This window comes from Sparus aurata, chromosome 14 (genome assembly GCF_900880675.1).
Source record: "Sparus aurata chromosome 14, fSpaAur1.1, whole genome shotgun sequence".
Taxonomy (NCBI): domain Eukaryota; kingdom Metazoa; phylum Chordata; class Actinopteri; order Spariformes; family Sparidae; genus Sparus; species Sparus aurata.
This window is the reverse complement of record NC_044200.1, coordinates 19835586-19856770: the sequence shown is the minus strand read 5'-3', so window position 1 is coordinate 19856770 and position 21185 is coordinate 19835586. Positions and strand designations below refer to the sequence as shown.

The following is a 21185-nucleotide window of genomic DNA, read 5'->3' as shown; positions in this document are numbered from 1 at the left end:
AATAAAATCTGGTTGCAGGGAAATTAAATGGACGAAAATGGAACCCAAACAATGAGAACAAAGATACTATTGTGCCCAGATGTTTAAAGAGATCTGTCTCCATCCTAACATCCCCGATCTAGCTGACTGAGCACAGGACGAGGACAGGTGGATCTGCAGATAAATGATCATGTGTTCCCTCACAAGAGACACTATTCTGAATTTCTGCCATCAAATGATTGAATCACAATCCATGTGAAGTACAACGGGTTAACTGTAAATGTCAATGGACACAAAAGAATTCTGCTTCAGTGAAATTGATGTCAAATCTAATCATCTAAAATTGCAATGGCAAGGTCGCCATACAAAGGCTGAACTTCAAATCGCTGTCATTTGGGGGAAGCAATTTAAAAGGACTGTTGGATTTCTGACTTTGTAAACAGTTAGAGACTAATAGTGGCGTAATTGTTTTGCCGAAGACAAATTAAAAATCAGCAAGAGACGCATAAATGCAACCGTAGTGCAGTGATCGAAAGTCGGGATCAATAGGGAAGTGCTTTGACTAAACAGTCAAAGACTCTGCTGCTTGGGTCTCAGGCAAAAACAAGGACTAGAAATAAGAGTGCACATTTTATTTGCATACAGAATCTGTGGTTTATATTCCCTTTATAACAATGAAAGGCTAATGATGTCATCTTACGATGTTTTAACAGACAGTCTTTACCGGTGAACAGTTGCTCAGAGGTTCTTTAATTGTTCAAAGAGTGGGAATTCCTGCTGTTTAAAGTAATCATCAAGGAAGACACTTAACGGATCTGGATAAACTAATAATCATGGCAACGAAACATCCAAAGGGAGCACTAATAGTGTAATTACAATAAATGACAGACAAAAAAGCAAATTAAAGCTTGTGTAGCATGCATAATAAGGTGCTGCATCAAACAATTAACACAGTTATACAGAACTGGGGAGATATTCAGCTGAAAACTTTGAACTTTCTAAGTAATTCCACACTTTATAGAGCATTTAATTATCCGACAGTTATGACTCATCTTTATTGAATGAATTTTGGTCCTTCTTGTGGCATCAATATTCAATGTAGAAGAGCGAGTGCCATTCAGGTCTGGCCTTAGTCATCACTGCAATCTAGCTAATAGCAGTAATATCAAACAGTATTTCAAGGAGAGTGTAGATTCAAGTGACCTTGTTGTGGGCTGAGACCTGAATTACAAAGAACGATTTATTATTTCATGAAAACATCTCAGTCTTTTCACTGCTGTACCAAAAAAAACTGACACTTATTCCTAGAATAGTCTGAATTCATACAAATAGTCAGACATTGAGTCTGTTCATATGTAGGTATTTGCTTATATTTCTCATTGGCAATCAGGCAGATAAGGAAAAAAAAGACCTTAACTAAAGGGCTAGCCAAAAGCCTGCCTACTTTGCGCATTTGAGTGTAACTAATGAGTCTGTTGGGTCATTCTAGTAGAAACAGCAATTCATGTGTAAATCCTCAACCTGCACCTCGGACAGACCCCAGATCTTACTGTGATCACCCTTTTGCTCTCTCTCTTCTCCGTCTCTTCCCTGCCTTTGTTCACTCCCCATCAAAGAAAATCACAAAAATCGCCAACTGTCAACCCAGTGTCAAACAAATTGCTGTGTCATTGCCGCTTCACAAGAACAAGAAAAACTCAATTTTATAAAAATCAACTGGCGGCAACACATGTCAAATATCAAACCAATGCAGCCCAACAGACCGACACCTACAAATGTACTAGAACTACGGCCTTATGGTTGGATGCCTCCACCAGCCAGTCGATTGCAGTTTACATCCATGTCGGTTCAGACTCACGTATGTCGGCAAATTGGAAGTTATCAGTGTAACATGTATGACTGCACTGAATAAGAACCATTTTCCCTTCACTTAGACACTATCTTTACAGAGGAGTAGAAAGGATTGGTGAAAAGCTTCCTCACATGGTGCTAAAACATTTGAGGTCATGGTGACAGGCTTCAGATTTTGGAAGGACTGGAAGGATGTGGTTCAAAATAAAACAAGAAATCATCATAGGACTGTAAATCTAAAAATCTACTCGAGTCCAAGCGGATGTTTTTGCCAAATTTGAAGACATTCCCAAAAGGTGTTCCTTGGCTATCGTGTCAACCATAATGGGACAGACGGATGGACACCTGGCCAGGGCTGTCGCAGGTGCAGAGGCATATAAACTAGATGCAGGTAGAAAGCCTGACAGTGCATCTAAACTTTTGTGGAGAAGATAAAGAGGAAACATGAGTTGGTGAATGGACATTAATTACTGGCTGTCAGTCAGGCATCCACCACTCTCTGACTGGGACTCATTTGCCGGGGGATTGCACTTCCAGACACCGTGGTCACACACACACATACACACAACAGGGGAATCTTTTATGTATATAATAAGTCACGTAAATGATTGTCAGGTGAGCTTCCTGCAGTGAGCAGGGATAAGAGGAGACTGAGAAGGCCCCGTGGCCACTTCCCCTTGTCCAGAGCAGCCTCTTTACTCACCTGAAGCCAATCTCAGGGGGTAATGGAACTGGAAAAAGTTATTAACCCCGCTTTGCAGCAAGGGCAGGACAGCTCTATTAAGCCAGTGCACAAAGATTCCTCCATTTTCAATTACTGCCTCCAAAGCGCAGAGGAAAGTTAGAAAAAGCTGCCTTGTTGTCTCGGTCAGAGAGAAGGACTCAGGGGCCCCAGATCCCAGCAGCTCTTATCATATACTCTTGTTCCTCATGCAGCATCGGCCTGACACACTCCCTGAGTTGTTGGTGGATAGGTTCGGTCTATTTATATGAAAAACACAGCAAGGCGGCACACCCACTGGAAAATGGGTCTGTCAGCCAGAGGCTAAATGAGCGGCTGGGGAGTAGAGAGCAGGGTGAAGTGTAGAGAAAGCCCATTGTGGTTTTACATTTAGATGCTGAATCTGGCATTAAATAATGTTGTGATGATTTCAATCAATACTGACACACTAAGAACAACCATAAGAGCTCTCTGTAGGCAGCCCATGGGCAAATGGACCTTTCATTATTCAGCTTCAACATGAACTTTAACATGAGTATTAAAAGCTGTAGTAGTGGTATAAGTAACGGTAGTATAATGAGGTATGGTCAGCGCTACAGGACACGCCCATTAATATATCTGAGATGGACAGAATACCCTGCAAGCTATGAAAAAAAGTATTCAGCCCCGTAAAATCCCAAGTCTTGTGACCAATTTAAACTTTTAGTCACTTTCCTACATTGAGGTATGGTGAAGCAACAAGGCCTCTAAAGACTGGATTTGCCATGTTACCACTTGATGTCCAGATGGTCGGGTCCAAGCAACTATGGATCAATAATCGCTCGTTAAGACCTTGATGTTCAAGGAGGAAGACGCAGTAGAAAATGCTGGTGTATTTATCTCACATAAGACTGGTATTGCTACATTTATTTTGCAGCTTAATAACTTGGTTGATTCAGTTGATTATGCCTAGTTTCTAAAAGCCTAGACCTAACAGAAGATTACATGCAGGATTGTGGTTGTATGACTGTCATCTGTATTTAGTCACAGCAGTAGTTCAAACACATACACATAGACAGCAGAGCCTGAAACAACAAAGAGAAAATACTGAAGGTTTACTCTTGTTTTGTTTCATTATTTAGCTTGTGTTTGGCAATCAAAAGGCCTATTACTCACAAATTACTCACACATGAATTTACAGGGGTCTGTAAGGTCCACTGTTCTTTGGCCTTCCGTGTTTATCCAACAAACAACAGGGATGGAACAGTTGGCTGTTTTCTATGAACTTGGCAAAACAGTTTGAAGGCGCTTTGAAAAACAAAAAACCTCCTCTCACATTTAGTGACCCTTAGCCATGGTTGCGTGCTAAGTTGCCTGTAAGGCTGGAGGGGGGCAGCGGGGATGCTGCTGAGGGCCGGGGCTAATATAGCAGCGCCTAGGGAGTCATGTCTGTTGGAATCAGTCTGATGTGGGAGGCTAGGCCAGGGGGCATAGTGCGACTACTGGTAGGTGAGTCATACAGATAAAGGGAGGCTATTTGCTCAACCATTGCCTTCCTCCAGGGAGACCCTTCAGGGAGATCTGCCTGGCAACCACTCGCTGTGTGACAGGTTGGCAGAGGCAAAAGGAAAGTGAGAGGATTTCAACAGTCAAGGAGCGAGACCGACCCTTGGAGCAGGGCGACAGATTTACTCCAAGTGGTTACAGAGAGTTCTGGGTTCATTTTCTCAAGTAGAACAAGGTTTAAGATTCAGGACAGTGCTGGTAATCTTTTCTAAAGAAACTACAATGTGTCTGCTTTTAAAAGAGCTACTTCAGTCAGAAGTACCCTTTATAAAAGATCATTTGGTACATGTTGTCTTTGAGAAGAAATTAAAGTTGCCTTCATTTCCGTCAAGATGATTGCATCAAGGTTAACATATTTCAGCTTTTAGTTTGAGAGTGAGCTGAGTCAGAAGTTGTTTTCTGCATAAAATGTCTAGACTAGAACTTCGTCTTAGTGAGGTGTTTAAAGTAATCATTGGTTCAGTTAGGATGATTGCGTCAGGGTTTACGTATTTTAGCTTTTAGTTTGAGACTCTCAGTGTTATTTTATCAAATTCTCATAAACATAAATTCCAAAATGAGGAGGCAGAGGGAATAAAATCTGCTGCAAGCTGATACAGTGCTCGCGTTTACGTTTCCGGTGCCAGTTGATTGTCCCAAATAAAAAGTCAATTTTCTGAGCTTTCAACTGTATTGTACAGTTAAAATATGAAATGTTTTCGCAGTAAATGTCTAAAAACAACTACATCTCTTGAAAGCTAGTTGGTGGACATCTGGTCAAAGGTCATTCATTTATTTCTATGCTCTCATTTGAGCCTACATTCAAATCTTACACCTGCCTTTCACTAGTTTCATAAATCTTGACATAAAGTGACATTCATACTGTTTTTGGTTGTCTTTGATGGCACATTTTCTCATATCTGCATTTTTAAATCAAATTGTGATAAGACAGATATGAATATTTTGGCGTTACGTGCTTTAGCTCGGTGGAGAAACAACATAAAACAAATGCCCTGCGGATTTGATTTTTTTTAGCTTCCAGCCTCCGGCTTCACTTCTTTCTTCTTCTTCTTCCCGCCCACTTCTTCACGCCTCCCTCTGCAACACTCTGCCTCCCGCAGGGCTCAGCCACAGATATCACAACTGACACGGTTCATCAAGGCAAATAATCAGTGGGGGGAATATTATGAGAAGTTGGGAACCACTCATTTGAGATTACAGGGGATCTTTATCACCTCAAGTATAAGTCTTCACATTTCTAAATACTCATCACTTTAGCATGTAAATAAAAATAAAGAGATGGTTAGAGTAAATGTCTGGAGATCTGGGATATCTTGATTCCTATGACCCCTGGATACATGAAGGAAATGGTGTGTTCCTCTCTGTTCCCTGTACAAGTGACGTAGCAAATGGAGCCGTCGCGCTTTCTTATTTGTTGTTGCTGCCTTTTGTCATTTTCTATGGTGGCCGTGTCAAACAGACAGGTCCCCAGAGCTGTTGATGTTCTCAAACAGACGGCCCTTCAAGTGCTCTTTCCAGACACTTGGCAGCTGACCTTTTAATTCTGTTTAGAGTGTCGGGTGTGTGCAGTTTACTGATGATGATGATGCCTCAGACCAGTTCAAATAAGACGTTTGTAAAGCACCTGATGACTTACAGATGAATAGGTGCTGTCTCATTTGATTTGTCACTTTATAAACACTTACTGAAAATGCAAATAGGCAGTATTTCTGCTAAGCTGTGCATTCGAGAAGAGGCAGTTCTCGTGCAACACTTCCATATGGCATGACTCATGAAACTTTTTGCTCGTGTCTGAAACAATTTTTTAACTCGCACTCACACTTCCTTTGCTTATTTCCTGCATGATAGAAATTGAACTAAAATGTGTAAGTTTCAACTTCTGAGAGAGTTAACGCCAAGGGGGATGAATTATACAGCATCAAAACCATTGAAATGTGGTGAAAACCAGGTCGCCAAACATCAGCATTCAGCTGGGCGATGGAATAAATCAGCTCATCCTGGAATTCTTCACGACAGGCCCCCACGTCTTGAATCTCATTGGCACTTCCGACAGATCGGTGGTCTGATTTCACATTTGAGTCACAAGATCTCTGAACCCCCTTCTTCTTAATACACACAGAGCTGACAGGTTGCTAATCCAATAGAGGTGTCGTAGAGTGATGCGGAAGTGTGATGAGAAGGTGACAAACAATTCATCTTCAGAAATAACAGCTCGAGTGTCACTGATCTGCCGCTTCAAGCAGATGTGAATAGATCGTGGCAGCACAATCGAGGAGAGTGAGCGATTAGGATGATTAGGACATGAGATTCATATTCTAGCTTTCACAGCACATCTTGACTTTTTCCCTTATTTCATGTATCTCCTCATGGTGTCATGTTTCCTCTCACACTTTGATGTTTTTGCTTTCTCCTCGTTGGTCCATTAGAGAGCCTTTCCCCCACTGGGCATCCTTTCATACGCCTACGGCCCCTCACAACATTTCCACCCACACACTTTGTTTGAAAAACAGCACGCCTGCCAATGTTCAACTAGCTCCATAATGGTCACAATATAATAATTTGACTGTGCTCATTTTTATCTGCAGCAGCACAAAGTAAATAATGACATCCAGCGAATGGGAGTTTGACCTTTTTGAGGGGCAGCAAAGAGTCAGAAAAATAAATATGCTATCGTTTTCCATCATTTTCTTTTTTATTGAACTAGAGTGAGCTGTCAGATCGGATCTCACTGGCACTATCATTTAACACAACAGCCTCCCTAAATCATACTCCACATTGCCAGGGTGGCTTGAAGAGTGAGACTGAACTCATTGACAGTGGTGGCAGCTTGATAGATAACATTGTGAGGGTGACATTGAAATAAACAGGCATTGTGACCAATGATCTTTCAGCTTATCGTTTGCCATCAGGCGTCTCTGACACTGCATTAGCATGAGCTTTGATTTTCTTATTTGGCAGAAGCTCTCTCATTTGCAAGTGGGTTGTTATCACTGTGACCCCAGGTTGTGAAAAGCTCCAGAGGTTTAGAGAGAGATGGAGCAGGAGGAAAAAAAAGAGAATAGACAGATGTGTCTGTCGTACATAAATTACTTTCTAGTGCTTTGATATATCTCATCGTCAGAGCTCAGATGTGGGCTACAGATGACTGGTGGGGTGGCTCTACATTATGTTTCCAACCTCAGCCATCTTATATTTGTTTTACAAAATGACAAAACATGATTTTAGCATAATTTCAAAACTTTATCTAATGTTCCCTAAAAATGGACCTGCTGATTGGCGTCCCTATCTTTGAGTTTCCTGGGGAAATTACTGTTGCTAAGCTAGATTACTATGAACGAATGATATGCCTTACCAATCACACGAAAGAGGATTAGCGTCCTGTTGCTGTGGAAAACAAATGCGTAAATAGTTGTGCACATCATTTCCACAAGGTATCATATGGACCAGAAATAGACATGCATAACAAATGTGCCCAGCAGGTAGATGTCATTGCATTATTTCTTTATTTTTGACATCTCTTATCCATCATTTCTGCTGTAGTGGAGCTGTTTTTTGGTTTTAGCAGCAGAAACCTTTATATGGCACACACTTGACAGGTAAACTGGATACCATCAGAGAGATTTCTGTTCCTGTGAGCATCAAGTCTGTAGATTGGGATCAGTTGCAGCCGTATCAAGACAGCCCATGAAATTGGGTTGAAATTGCTCTTGAATAATACAGTCTGCAGCCATGATAGTGCGATACAGAGGTGGAGCGCTAAGATGGATGTTTGGCAGTTTACAGCCGGTGGAAATGGGACAATATGCTTGCAGGCTTCGTGCTAACAGAGGTGTCTCCTGCAGTTGACCCTGTCCTGTACTGTTTTACAGCTCTTCCCTTTAAGAAGACAGAAAAGACTTTGCACAATGTCCTCTCCTTCTCCTGTTTAGCTGGAACCAATGATTATTTTCAGATTGGACTAATTGTTAATTTACTGTTCAGTGTATACAATGTCGATGTCAAACTGGCAAATGAAATTTCCCAGTGTCTGAGATGGTATCTTTAAATTGCTTGTTTTGCACGACCACAACACAAAGGTATTCATCTCCTGACATTTGAGAAGCTCAAACGTTGAAACACAGCTTGACGATCTGTTATTTTTCGAAAGAAGAAAAGACCTAAAGCCTTTATTAATCAACTACAGTGCAGTTGATCAATTAATAGATTTATCGCCTAATCCTTTCAGCACTACCTGTGATTCTGCATGCTGAAGCCTTTTCTGAAAGCTTTTTCTCGCTTCTTTTCAACCAGCTAGCCACTGCATCTCCATCTCCCTCCTCCCTTTTCTCACCCTCTGCAGACACAAGGGAGACGTTCCTCGCTAGCTGACAAAGAAAGATAAATTAGAAAGTAAAAAGGTTAATCGTTTCCCCCCTGAACACTGCAGCGCTTTGAACAACAAACCAGCCACTGACCCCTGACCCCTTCAACTCTAACAGCTCAAACCAACCTACTGGTCGTGACACTTAGAGACAGGATCAAAATCACGATGATCCCAATATTGGCAGATGAGGCTCCGAACCAAAACATCTGTTGTCGTCGTACCTCCAGGCAACAACGGAGAACCCTCTCCGCCTCCCACAGCCCACATGATAATTATCACTGCTGGCTGTGGCCAAGCCAGCTCCATGCTGCCATGTCCAAGTAACGCTTCAGTGAATTTCGGGTACTGCATGGCCTGTGATTAAAATAAATGAGGTCTACGGGGGTGTGTGTTATTTGAAATCAAGAGCGCCTCTAATTAATTTGGTCACTTTCATTGAGTAAACTGAAGAAACTCGTATTCATTCAGCACTTGGAGCTGTCCGTGGTTCTGAAGGGACATACAGCACAAAAATGAGTTTTTTTTGTTACACAAACAGGAAGTGCTGCTTCAGTGACAGACATAATCTGCAGCTGAATGAAATCAAACTGGGTTGAAATAAATGGACGTTTTATTAAAAGTAGGAAAGGAGGTAGCAGCTAGTTAATGTAATGTCAAAGGCCGAGTGACGAGTTCGACATTAAAGCACAGTTTTCTGCAAAGTTTAGTTGTTTCACACAAGATATTAGTTTGGACTGTTTTGCTTGATTATTCAATATTTGATCACAGTTGATGCCCTGTTTGCTCCGAGACCTCCATCAATCAAAGATGTGTTTTTCAGTTTAAAAACTCTCAGAAAATAATAATGCTTGTATTTGTTTTGATTGATTTGATTGTCACCTGTCTGATTATGAACAATGAGGACAAACATTTGCACTTTAAATCCGAGTTTTCAGGATTTTACACAAAACAAAAGTTGGCATCATGCTGATGAAAAAGTTTAGAAAGGCGAATTTATTAGATATCATAAAGCATTACAGAAAACCAAATACCGATGACTTGTCCATGATTAATACATAAATATAAAATATCTAATATCAGATAAAATATCTGTCAACGTCACATTTTTGCTCTTAAAATAAGGTCCTAACTTGTAGTTTATGCACACTTGAGGGTGCCAAAAGGCTAAGATGTAGAGATCAAAGATGGATGATTTAATATTTGATATCTCTAATCACATTAGCAAGAAATATCTTGTGTAATTACCAATTTGCCAAACAATATATATATGTTGATGAGAAAGAATCGATAATCTAACCTAGATTCTGAATGGAGTTAGTTTTTTCAGGTTTCAGCTGCCATCTTGCACAAACTTGTGATTTTTTTTCATCTCTGTCAGCTCAGTTACACAACACTTGAGATTATTTCTGCCTCCAGAGAATTTCTGCCACAGAATGCGTCCAAGCAAACTCCAATCTGTGTGCTTTGCAGAAAACTGAATCTGACACACAACCCTGTCAGAGTGGATCAGGCCCAGGCCCAAAACCCCGTACACATCCAATTTCACTGCACGTCTTAATTCCAAGAGGGCTGCTGAAATCTTCCCTCGTATAAACCTCTCTGTCATTGCTTCTCATGACTCACTGCGACTTCACCGACTTCCCATTTATAGCCACACCATTAACACTTAAAAAAAACAAAACAAGGAACAAGTGTGAAGAGTCAACATGGATTCGAAAATTAGATATTTGAGGCGCGCAGGTAGTCGAGTGGTTAGAGCGCATGCCATGAACGCAGCCGACCCCGGTTCGATTCCGGCCGGCGGTCCTTTGCTGCATGTCACATCCCCCTCTCTCTCCCATATTTCTTGTCTGTCTATTGCTTAATAAAGGTGTCTATGCCAGAAAAAAATCTTAAAAGAAAATTAGATATTTTCTCATTCAGATGCAGCGCAAACGCTTTCACAGATCACGATGACTAAAGCTAGGATATGACTAACAGATGCTGGAAACACTTGAGCCTTTTTTCCACATTTTCATATCCAGAGCAGAAAAATCAACCTCACTTTAAAAGTCAATAGGCTGTTGATTAAAGAGGCCATAAGTAAAAGATTTTTTTAGAGCCGCGGGCACAATGGAGTAGACATTTACGAGAATGTTGGTGAATATAAATGAATCTCAATTGTCATCTCTCCAGGTGCAGAAGTTTCTGGCTTTTTTAAACATGCAGTAACCACTTAATACCCATAAATCAAAAGACATTCAGACCTGAAGAGAGATATCTCCATTTCTGTGCTGAGCGTAATGACAGGCTGTGGTGTTTCTGCTGGATATCAGCTCTAATTAGCAGCAAGGATGAAAAGATGAGTCCCATTAAAAGATTATTTACTTTGTGTTTAAGTTTAAAGAGACAAAAAAAAAGAAAAAGAGAAGGCAAGATCCTAAAATTGTGTCTCCAGTGACGGCAGTAGAAATGTAATCCCTATTGATCCGAGTCTGATTTAACAGTTCACTAGCTGGTGTTTTTGGCTGGAGAGGAGAGTGCCCCCTCAGGGAGATAAACAGAGCTGCAGACACAGCGTGATGGAGTTTAATGGAAGACGGAGGAAGAAGAAATCGAGCTGCCTTTTCCTCCAGTCTGTCTCGTGTTCAGGTCAGATCACACCGGCCTGACACCGGACTTGTACTGCAGCTGAAGGCAGGCCCGGGAACTGGCTCGGGCGGTGAAACATGCCTCTGAGAGCAATTAGGAGGCCAATTACTTTCTTCTTATGGAGGATGGCATGTCAGGGCTTGCCAGCTTCAGAGTGCAATCCTTCCTGACATCCGTCCCCAGCAACAACCCGCAACTGACGCTTTTCATTTTCACCACTGTGGTCAGAAACTGCAGCAGCTGGCCAGCTAGAAAAACTCTATGACAGCACAAAGACAAATCCAGAGGGGTCGCAAATCCACAAGTGTTAATGCTTGTTAAGCAAAGCTGTGATGTTCTGAATGGATCTATTATGGGAAATTAAAGCATGAAAAACAGTCAAATGTCTTTAGCTTTTTACCATCCTGTCAGTTTTTGTCTTGTTTGTCTTATTATTAACGAGATACTTGTAAATTTAAATAAGCATTTAATTAGCTGAGCATGAGTGCCAGTCGATAATTTAAATTATGAGAGGTGACAATGAGAAGCAGGATGTGCCGCGGTGATAATTCTTATTTTTGGTAAACAGCAGGAGATTTGAGAGGAGGAGCAGGATTGGAGGGATATTTTCCCAGTGAGACGTCCCAGCAGCCAGCCAGTTTGGCACCAGCAGAATGCCAGTCGGCCTCCACTGGGCATCGGCAAACAGTTGTGTCGTACAATTGTGGCCCAATCCGATCAGACAGAGGAGAGGACGGCGGGCCGCCGCCACGCTGAGCCAAACGTCCAGAGCCCAGTGGAGGTCAAAGCACACAGAAACACACTGTCCAAATCCTCCCTGCTGTTTCCCATCTGACAGGAGAGGGGCTGGAGGGAGCCGGCTTTTCTAAAATATTTACTAGACACAGCACGATTGAGAGTGCCGCAGGAATGAGTCCTAAAACCTGGAAATGAGTTAGCATTTTGCAGTTCCCTTCTCTCGAAGTCAGTGGGTTTTCAGTAGAATAAGATCAAAAAAGATTTGGCGATTTGAGGAAGTTTTGTCATACAACATAAAATACATCAGTAAATTGTGCTCTTGAGGAGATTTCAAAATATCCATATATATATTTTTTATCCCGAGATACCCTTAAGATATCACAATATCATTTTAAGGCCATACTAAACAACGGTACGATTAAAAGAAGCACAGGCTGAGCTGAGTACGGAGCAGGTTTAAAAGGAAAATAGGGTTGACAAGACATGGAAACATAATAATTTTCTTTTTGGTTTCCCTCCCACATGTCACCAACACCAACAACCCCTTCCTTTCAACAACTGTGAAGGGACACACTGATTTTTGTGCTCTCTGGTGGGGCACCTTTTCAATCAAGAGATGATCAGTAGATGATGACTGTCGGCCATTATCTATTAGCTCACCCCAACTGAAAAGTATACTGAATTCAAACAAAGTCAGTTAATGAAAACAGCGCTCGTAATAACAACATAGTTTCCAGTCCCTGGAGTCTATTTTTACACCCCCAGATTCCATACTAAACTTAAAAGTGTCTTTTCATATTAAACACCCTCAGCTTCTGAAAAATCTACACAACAGCCTTCATCTGGGAAAAGCCTCATAGTGGCTCTAACAGTTTCAAAGAGCGAGGATGTCTTTTATGTTTATTGTGCTACACATCCTTGTTGCTAGCCTGTAATTTTGGCCAGGTCTCTCTAGAGAGATAAACAAATTCTCTCTCATAATACCGCCGTCGCTGGTTCTTCGCCGTCTGTACCTGCTGCACGATGCTGCCCTGGCTGTGTCAATTGATTTGCACCACACCAGCTCATCCTGCCCTACTTCCTTTGTTGCGATGTTTGCCGATGGCATCTCTTGCCTTGTGCATTTTTGTGTATCTCATATGTAATACAGCAGATAGGCTTGGGTTTCGCTATCTTAAAGCCCACTAGGGATCCGTACTGAAATTCTCACAGTTGGCTGGACTCCAGAAGTAAGAAGTATAAAAAACATAATGGCAGAGTCTAGCCGTGTATTTATGTACTATTTGTAGCCTTTGTAGCTGCACTTAAACATTCCCGAGCACTGTGGAATCTGAAACCAATAACAAGAAAATTTAGGAATAAAAAACAGTCTCTCTTGCTGAAAGAAACTGTTAGTATTGAACAGTAACAACAGCAGTAAGTGTTAGTATGAAAAGAAAAGCTTATTAAAATATGTACAACCAACAATATGTCTTTTTATGTTTCCCTCCAGGTTTCAAGGATTCATTGTAGTAGTTTTCTCAGCAGCACAGCCTCTATAACTCTGCCACGCTCTGAATCCCAGCCTACAGTCCTCTGTCGTCCTCCTCCCAACTCTCCCAGCGTGCTGCGGGATGGAGCGGTGCTTATTACCTCAGACCTCACTGTGATTGGACCTGCCCGGCTCCACCAGGGGGACCCAAGTACTGTAGCGTGGGTCTGGCCTCTCCGACTCAGCCCCCATGACCTTGGAGTGAGGTGTGGCGCTCTAGGAGCCCGTGGAATGAACAATATGAGGCGAGAAAGGAGCCGGGCATACAAACAGTCCATTACCATCCATAATGTGGGCTCTCTGCTGTGCCTATCCAGAAACCTTACGGCTCGACCATCTTCTCTCATTTTATCCTGCCATGTGGGGGGGGGGGGGGGGAATCTCTCTCTCCTCTCTCCCCCTGTGTCCTTGCAATCTGGCCAAAGAGGAAGAGCCCAGAGTACATGAATAAAGGGACTGGTTTGCTCCAGGCAGAGCTGAAATTGGTCTATTACGGGGCTCCATTTGAGATCAGTGTGGGAGGGAGTGGCAGGGCCAAGCACTGAGGGTTTTCCCTTTTTGCTTTCTTCTGTCTGTTCCCTTGTAGCCTGGGTAGTATATGTTACAGAAAATACTGTGACCCCCAGGCAGAGAGTAAAAGTGCACTTTAAACGATTAAATATAGAGAAATTTGAGCAGCAGCTCCCCGCGCTGCTAAATGACCTAGTGTTATGTCCTTCTTGTAATAGCGTCCTTTAAGACTCATCAAGATTTTCACATTGGGGCATGTAGGACAATATCACTTTAATCAGTTTTATCCCTCTTCAGTTCAATGACTTAAGTGGAAAATAGGAATGGAGCGAGCATGATTAGCTCAAATTGAATATATGAAATTGCTGCTGATAGTACATTCAGCTCTGACTAGCCATGATTATGGAGATGGATCACCTCCTATATCGAGCAACGTTTCGCTTTTTTATTATTGCACTATAATGACTGCAGCTGCTGGATAAAAGCACGGTTCATCCAGCTTTTTCCTTACACTCACTGAACCACAACACAGAAACCATCATAATGCCTAATCAGAGACGTCAAACAACCTTTATCCAATCGTGCAGAATGGCACATAAGTGGACTGATTTTGTTTCCATCTGTGACGTGCGAGTTGATAAGGTGATTGGGGTGGCTTCGCAGCGGAAAGATTACATAAAAATAAATGATGTCTTTGGAAGTAGGAACAATAGAGTTTCAACTCATCTAAAGTAAGACCGGCCTGGCACAAGCTATCTCTGGGAACAGTGAGGACCGTACAATCAGGCAGCATTGTAGTTGGAGTGGGCTCCTCTCCTGCGTGATGATTAGGCAAATGGAGATTTTTCTTCATTCCACAGACTCAGAAAAAGTGACATGCTGTATAATCTTTGCTGCTGTGTAATCATCTTTGAAGTGAAGAGTGTTGCTCTCTAATCTACTGTGCAGCAGGGAGAGCATATTAAAGCAGACATATTATGCATGCATTATGCATGCTGTATTCCCCTTCTGTCTGAAACGCTCCGTTTCAGCTCCTGTCCCTTTACAGCCACCCCTCCTTTATACCCAGTCTCCTCTGATTGGAAGGCTCACACACACCTGAGCCAGCACCGCTAACAGCAACAGAGCAGCTGTGCTAAAACTATTCCTATATGGCAAACAAGCTGCTGGGCATAAATCCTGTAAATGTGTGACATGGTGACGTAGTGTGATGTCACAAAGTCACAGGACTACTGAGGTGATTCATGAGCAGTGTTTTCTAAAGGGGGTGGGGGGTGGGGGGGGGCCTTCTACTGGTGCTGACTTTGACCTCTTTAACTTTCAAGATCTTTAACGTGCACAAGAACATATATAAAACCCTAAAGGGAAGGAAAACAACTGCTTAAGTATAACTGATATCTTTTAAACAGTATTATTTCTCTGCTCAAACTCACTGAAAGACCTTGAGAAGAAAGGAACGAGGTCAGTTTCTCAACTCTGAGACGTTGTCTGCTAAAATTATAGGGCCCATTCTCTATAATGACTGCACTGAGGTAAACAGAATTAATCAAGATTACTGGACAGGATAGCTTGAAGGTGGCTCCCTGTCGGGAGAGAGAAAGGCTGATGCTCAGCGTTAGTCGTGAGCTTAGCTCAGCTCAGATAAATAGGTGATTTATAGGAGCCATTAATCGTGAGGGGCAGCCCACACATCTCATTACACAAGTGAGATTGTTCATAGTTGGTAGAGAAGCTGTTATGAACGATGATGTCCAGCTTTATATGAAAGGTCAAACTGATGCAGACATGAACAGATAAATTGTGGAGAGAATTAGGAATTTTTGCAAAAATGGCAGCATTGCATCACTCTATGACTTGGCTTAAGACATACAGCCTCAAAATACCCACCCCCATGTTTGATCATGTTTATTGTCTTCAGCCATCTGCAGCTGATAACCCTTGACTGAACAAGCTGTTGGTTATCCCATGAGGGAGTGAGGAGGAATATCCGCACTTGTTCGGAAATGGCTTCCCTGTGAGAAGGCACTACTGCGGGCAATTCACAAAAAGAGGCAAGAGGGTGAGAAAGAGTCGAGAATCTACTCAAATGTCAGAACTGATATCTTGATTTCTTTGAATTAGAAGCAGAAGCAGTTTGTGAGGCGACGTTGCTCCTGAGGCACTGTTGCTCTGTGACTCACTGCTGTGGTACTTTCAGATATTGCCACCAGGAACAGTGACAAAGTAAAACTACAAACTTATGACATTGCTTAACTGAGTCTCACTCTTCTGATTGTATCATGTGAGGAGAAATATACAGAAGCTAAGGCAAACAAGACGCATCAGCAGGTTTCACACTGTTGCTCCGTTCAACACCAGCTGAGTGTGTTCCTGTGACATTTAAGGGAATTAGGTGGTGTTAAGAAAAATGACAACCGCTTTGTCTCTGTTAAAGAGCTTAGCCACGACATGGAGAACAATTTCGTGTAGCTCTCACACGAGCCTTGGAAACACAAAGGGAAATCTTTGCTCGTCTGGTGGCCCTTGAGTGAACCACTCGCCGGGGTAAAAAGTTGTGAAGGAGCTGTCACGACTTGGGCCATCAAAATTTCTTTCATGCCTCATTAATGTCAGGTTTACACAAACAGGCTGCAGCAGTGCTTCGAGTTCTGGGAATTGGCGCTGGAATAAAAAAAAAATGCTAAAAAGAAGAGACAGCTTGGCTTTATTTGTTGTTGTGACATGGTACTAATGTAAACCATCACAAGGCTGCTGGAGAGCCTCAGGAGACGGGGAGACGAACCGTCAAGACAGCCTTGTAAAACTGAATCTGAATGTACTTCATACTAAATAATCAATTTACTAAATACATGAATGATCAACTGATTAATACAAGCAGGAATTTCTTCAGCAAAAGCTTTCATCTTCAGATAGTTTCGTCTGCTGTAAAGTTTTACACGAACTACAATTTCCTCAATTTCGGTCTAATTGGACAACTTTCACCATCCTCCAGCTCCCTCCAGATGTCTGCTGGTTCCCCCATAAATCTCTTCTAAATTGGCCTGATTTTTCATGTGAATGAGGGTGTGTGTGTGTGTGTTCCAGTCTGCGCTGTTCTGACCTTCAGCTGTTGGCCAACAGTCCACACCGATCAGGCAAAAGGGAAACCAACTGTCAGCCCGACTGCGTCCACTGTCAGGTGTTGACAACTTGCATAAACTTCAATGAGACGAGCGCGCCTCACCTGAGGGGCAAAATCCTGGATGAATGATCTGAAGAGTCACTCAGATGAGAACAAGTTTGACTAGGCTGAGCTTGTGAAGTGAAAGTGAAGGCCAAAACATCAGGACGTTTTATGTAAATGTTTCGGAGGTAACATCCGTCCAGCTCTTGGACTTTGGAACGACACACTTGAAGAGATAAGGTTTGCAAAATCGTGAACTCCTTGTAAATCTGTTATACTTCCTGCTTTTATCTGATATTGTCTTTTGTTTGCTTAACATCTTTCCATCCTTTTATTCCTTTCATTATTCTCGATCTTTCTAATTCTAATTCCTCTTTCGTAGCATCTTATCTTTTTATTGCTTTGTACTTTTTATTTGCATTTGATTGCTTTTATGTGATTTTGCCTTTTTTCTATCGCTTTTATTCCTTTTACTTGATTTCTTCATCATGGCATTTTGTGTTTTGCCTTCTTGTTTTAACTTCTGTTTGGCTCGACTGTTGAGTGTTTATTCTTGCTTCCTGCATTTCCGACTTTTGTTAACTTTGTAAACTGTAAACTTAAGGTGATACATAAGAAAAAACATCAGCTAGTTCAAGGCTTAATATTTAAAAGGCTGTATTCAGGTTGGGCAGGTATTGGAAACTCACTGCCTTAATAGAAATATGGACTTCGAGATCTGAGAAGTGAAGTGAAGTGAAGCCAATGCAGAAATGTTCAAATGGCCAGTAGGGGCGACTCCACTGGTTTCAAAAAGAAGTTTGATTGTATGTAAGCTTATGAGCAAGTGACCCTACTTATCAGAAACAATTTCCTAATGGATAAAGCAGGTTACACTTCAGTCGCTACCACAACCTTCTCTCTTGCTCGCCCCTCTCATCCATATATGGTCACCTCCGCCCCAAGAAAACCAAGATGGCAACGTCCGTAATGCCAAGTTCGAGGCTTCAAAACAGCAGTTCACAGACCAATGGGTGACGTCAGAAAGCTTTCTTCAGAGGCTTTCTGAGTAAACAGATAAGAGGAATTAGAATGATGAGTGACGCTGCATCACCCGTTTTACAGGGGAAGGCGTGTGTCTTCTCCTTGATGTGAGCTTCAAGAGAAATGATACGTAAGCTTCTGAAGATAATTCTGAGAAAGCCTTCCTTTCATGAGACACCGAAATTAATGTTTGACAGGAAACTGTTTAATACGAACTCCAGTGATCCATGGCAGGTTTATCCCAGACTTTTTGACTCCTGCATGTGTGTATGACCTGTGGGCAAAGAGCGCTTTTACCTTCTAAGGAGTTTTATTTCAACATTTTTCCTCCTTCGTCTATATCTTGTTTGGCATCTAATCACATATTATCTTGTGAGCCCTTAGGACTTCTCAAACACTGTTTTTATCTCTATTACAAAACCTATTTGTGACTCAGTGTGATAAAATAGAAGTATGTTTTTTATACCTTTACCTTGTCCTGTTGATTCGTTGTCTTCATGCAAATCAATTGAATCCACTGTAAAGAGCGAGCTGTTTTCGAATGACTGACACAAATAGGATTGGTCTATTAGCCTATCAGTCATGCTATTAAGGTCTGCCATTATGAATCAGGCTTGATGGTTTGTGATTGGACATTAATGCATGTTGGGCTCATTAGCCCCCACTGCTCTCAGCAGATCTGTCCGGATCCAAATCAATGAGCTCCACTTCTTTAAAGGACTATAACAGCTGTGACCTCTAAAGCAGCGGGGTCAATGCGATGCCAACTTCCCCTTAAAATGAGACTGTTTCAGGCTTCACCTTGTACAGTATCAAACAGAGTGGCTCCTCGAATCACACGCTGCTGCAAACATTTTTAACAAGGAAAGTTTTAACTATCTCTAGATAATGTAGTAGGCCTCAAGGCTTAATGTACACAGAGGCGAGGCAAATGATTCCTGGGCATCCTGTCCTGTCCTGTAATTATGCAAACAGTGATTTCCCACAAGGGAGAACATTGTGGGCCTAGGACAACACAGGGGGGAAAGCCCATATACACAAATGCACACACACTCACTTGTAAACCACAGAAGGAGTGCTGCCCTCCAGGCATATCTCCGTCGGTAAACACAAAAAACTTCATCATGGTGAAACAAATTTGTCCTCAGCAGCACGTCGCCAGTAAAAGGTGCCTGGACGGTATTAAATTATACAGAAACTGACACTGCTGCTTAGTCCACCAGTGGTTCTGAATGAGCCTCTTGATGTGTTTTGAAAACCCAAACAGGCTCTCCAACTCGTTTTGCTCTGTAAAATTGTGCTTTGATGGTTTCCCGGAGAAACAGTGCGCAGCTCGCAGAGCAGGTCTGAATTTCCTCAGGAGCGCTTTGCCATGCCTGACATGATCCTATTTTGAATGGTCCTCTCCGGTAATAAGGTCATTTGTCTTGTGCAAAGGAGAGGGGATCTATAGTTGTCATATTCTGGGCTGGAGATAAATGTGAAAGGCTAAGACTCTGCCAGAGAAAAGAATTTATGCAGTCGACCCTTTCCTCCTTTTCCTCTCAGCAGTGTTAAAAAAAACAAAAAACAACTCGGTGTCTGGAAGTAAAAGGACGCAATTAAAACCTCCAAGTTGAAAGCAGATGTTTGTTTTTCAGTTTAGTTATTGATCTTTTTGCAAAGTTATAATAATATACATGTCTACATTTTCTTGATGCTGTTTTGTTGCACCCTTACCCCGTTTATATGATCTGACCACCAGTTTTAAATGTGGTTCTTTTGAAGAAAAAGAGATTTTTAGGCTGCTTTCAAAACCTGACTTGTTTGGTTTACTTCAAAAGAGCTATTTTTTCTTTGGCTTGTTTATTCGGCCAAAAGCTATCAATTAAAGTCAGGTCTGTACTGAACATCCAGACCTAGTTCACCTGAAAATGTGGGACTCCAAAATGAACTGTGGTGGGAGTTTTTGGTGTAAAAGCAAAAAAAAAAAAAAAAAAAGAGCACATGTGTGATGTTTGCATGAATTCAGAAGCTACACTGCTATTAAATCCATTTGCCAAAAAAGCGATCTGCATTAGCACTCATTTGGCTACCATGGTAACAGATACGCGCTGGATTTTCTGGAATCAATCGCATATTGAAAATGAGTTAAAATACCGAAAATTCTTCATGTGGAAGAATATGCGTTTTAGCAGAACCTCATTAAACAGCATTTGAAACATAGAGTCACTTGCTTCTGTAAGTACCTTTTTTCTTGGTCATCATTATTCAACAATGAGTTGCAGTCTGGACTAATTATGATTATAACTGCTGCTTATTATCTGTGACCTCCTCGTGACTCCAGAGAACATAATATTACAAATCAAAAGCATCAAAGTGCTGCATTACTTTCAGTCAGTCTCTAGAATGTATTAATTACTTCATGTGGATCTGTGCAGCGCTGATGATTCACGATGACAGTCGCTTCAACTGTACATAGAATGAGTCATCTGATGGCCTCTATGACCTCTGATTCTGTTTGTGAAAGTCGTCGTGAGCATGAACCAGATGTGAACTAAAAGGCAGGAATACATCATTATTTTCTCCAGGTCGAACCAACTTAACATCACTACCAGTCCATCATCCGCAGGGAAATTAACAAACAATGAAAAGGATTCTGTCTTCTCAGGCAAAACTTTGACTCATGTGAAACTTTCTTTAGAACTTTTCCATTTCCAACAACCTTTTCTGATGCAATAGTTCAAAATCTGCACAAAAATACAGATAGAGGGACTTTAACCTGGTTGAATAAGAGTGAATGGGTGATCTATGAATGAGCCATACTGCTTTATCCTTTGAAACACACAAAAACCCAAATAGCTTCCTCTGCTTCTTCTTCCTCTACTGTGATATGCTTTTATTCTTAATGCTCTTCTTCCTCTAATAGCAAAATTGCACGTGTTAAAAACAAAATGGATTTTTCAGCCACAGCTGCTAATACCTCCTCCATCATTGTTCAGTAACTGGCTTAGCTCCTACACAATACTACAGGCTTCGTGGTTTTCATTGCCTCTGTGGTTGTGAACAGACTCACCGGGGTCTGACCTCGCAGGCTGGCTCCACTACAAAGCTTTTTTTTCTTCGCTCGGCTGTTTATCGTCATGCAGTC

General features: G+C 41.8%; 1 protein-coding gene across 6 annotated transcripts in view; it reads right to left on the bottom strand.

Moving 5' to 3' along the window:
• The window catches only part of syt1a (synaptotagmin Ia), a 185565-nt gene that overhangs the window by 52555 nt on the left and 111825 nt on the right, over nucleotides 1–21185 (bottom strand). Inside the window, exon 1 of one of the 6 annotated variants that reach the window (XM_030440194.1) lies at nucleotides 16970–16994. The exons of the other annotated variants lie outside the window; for them this stretch is intronic. The gene's annotated coding sequence lies outside the window, so the exon portion shown is untranslated. Of the gene's footprint in view, nucleotides 1–16969; nucleotides 16995–21185 lie in introns of those variants that run through there. 6 annotated transcript variants of the gene reach the window in all.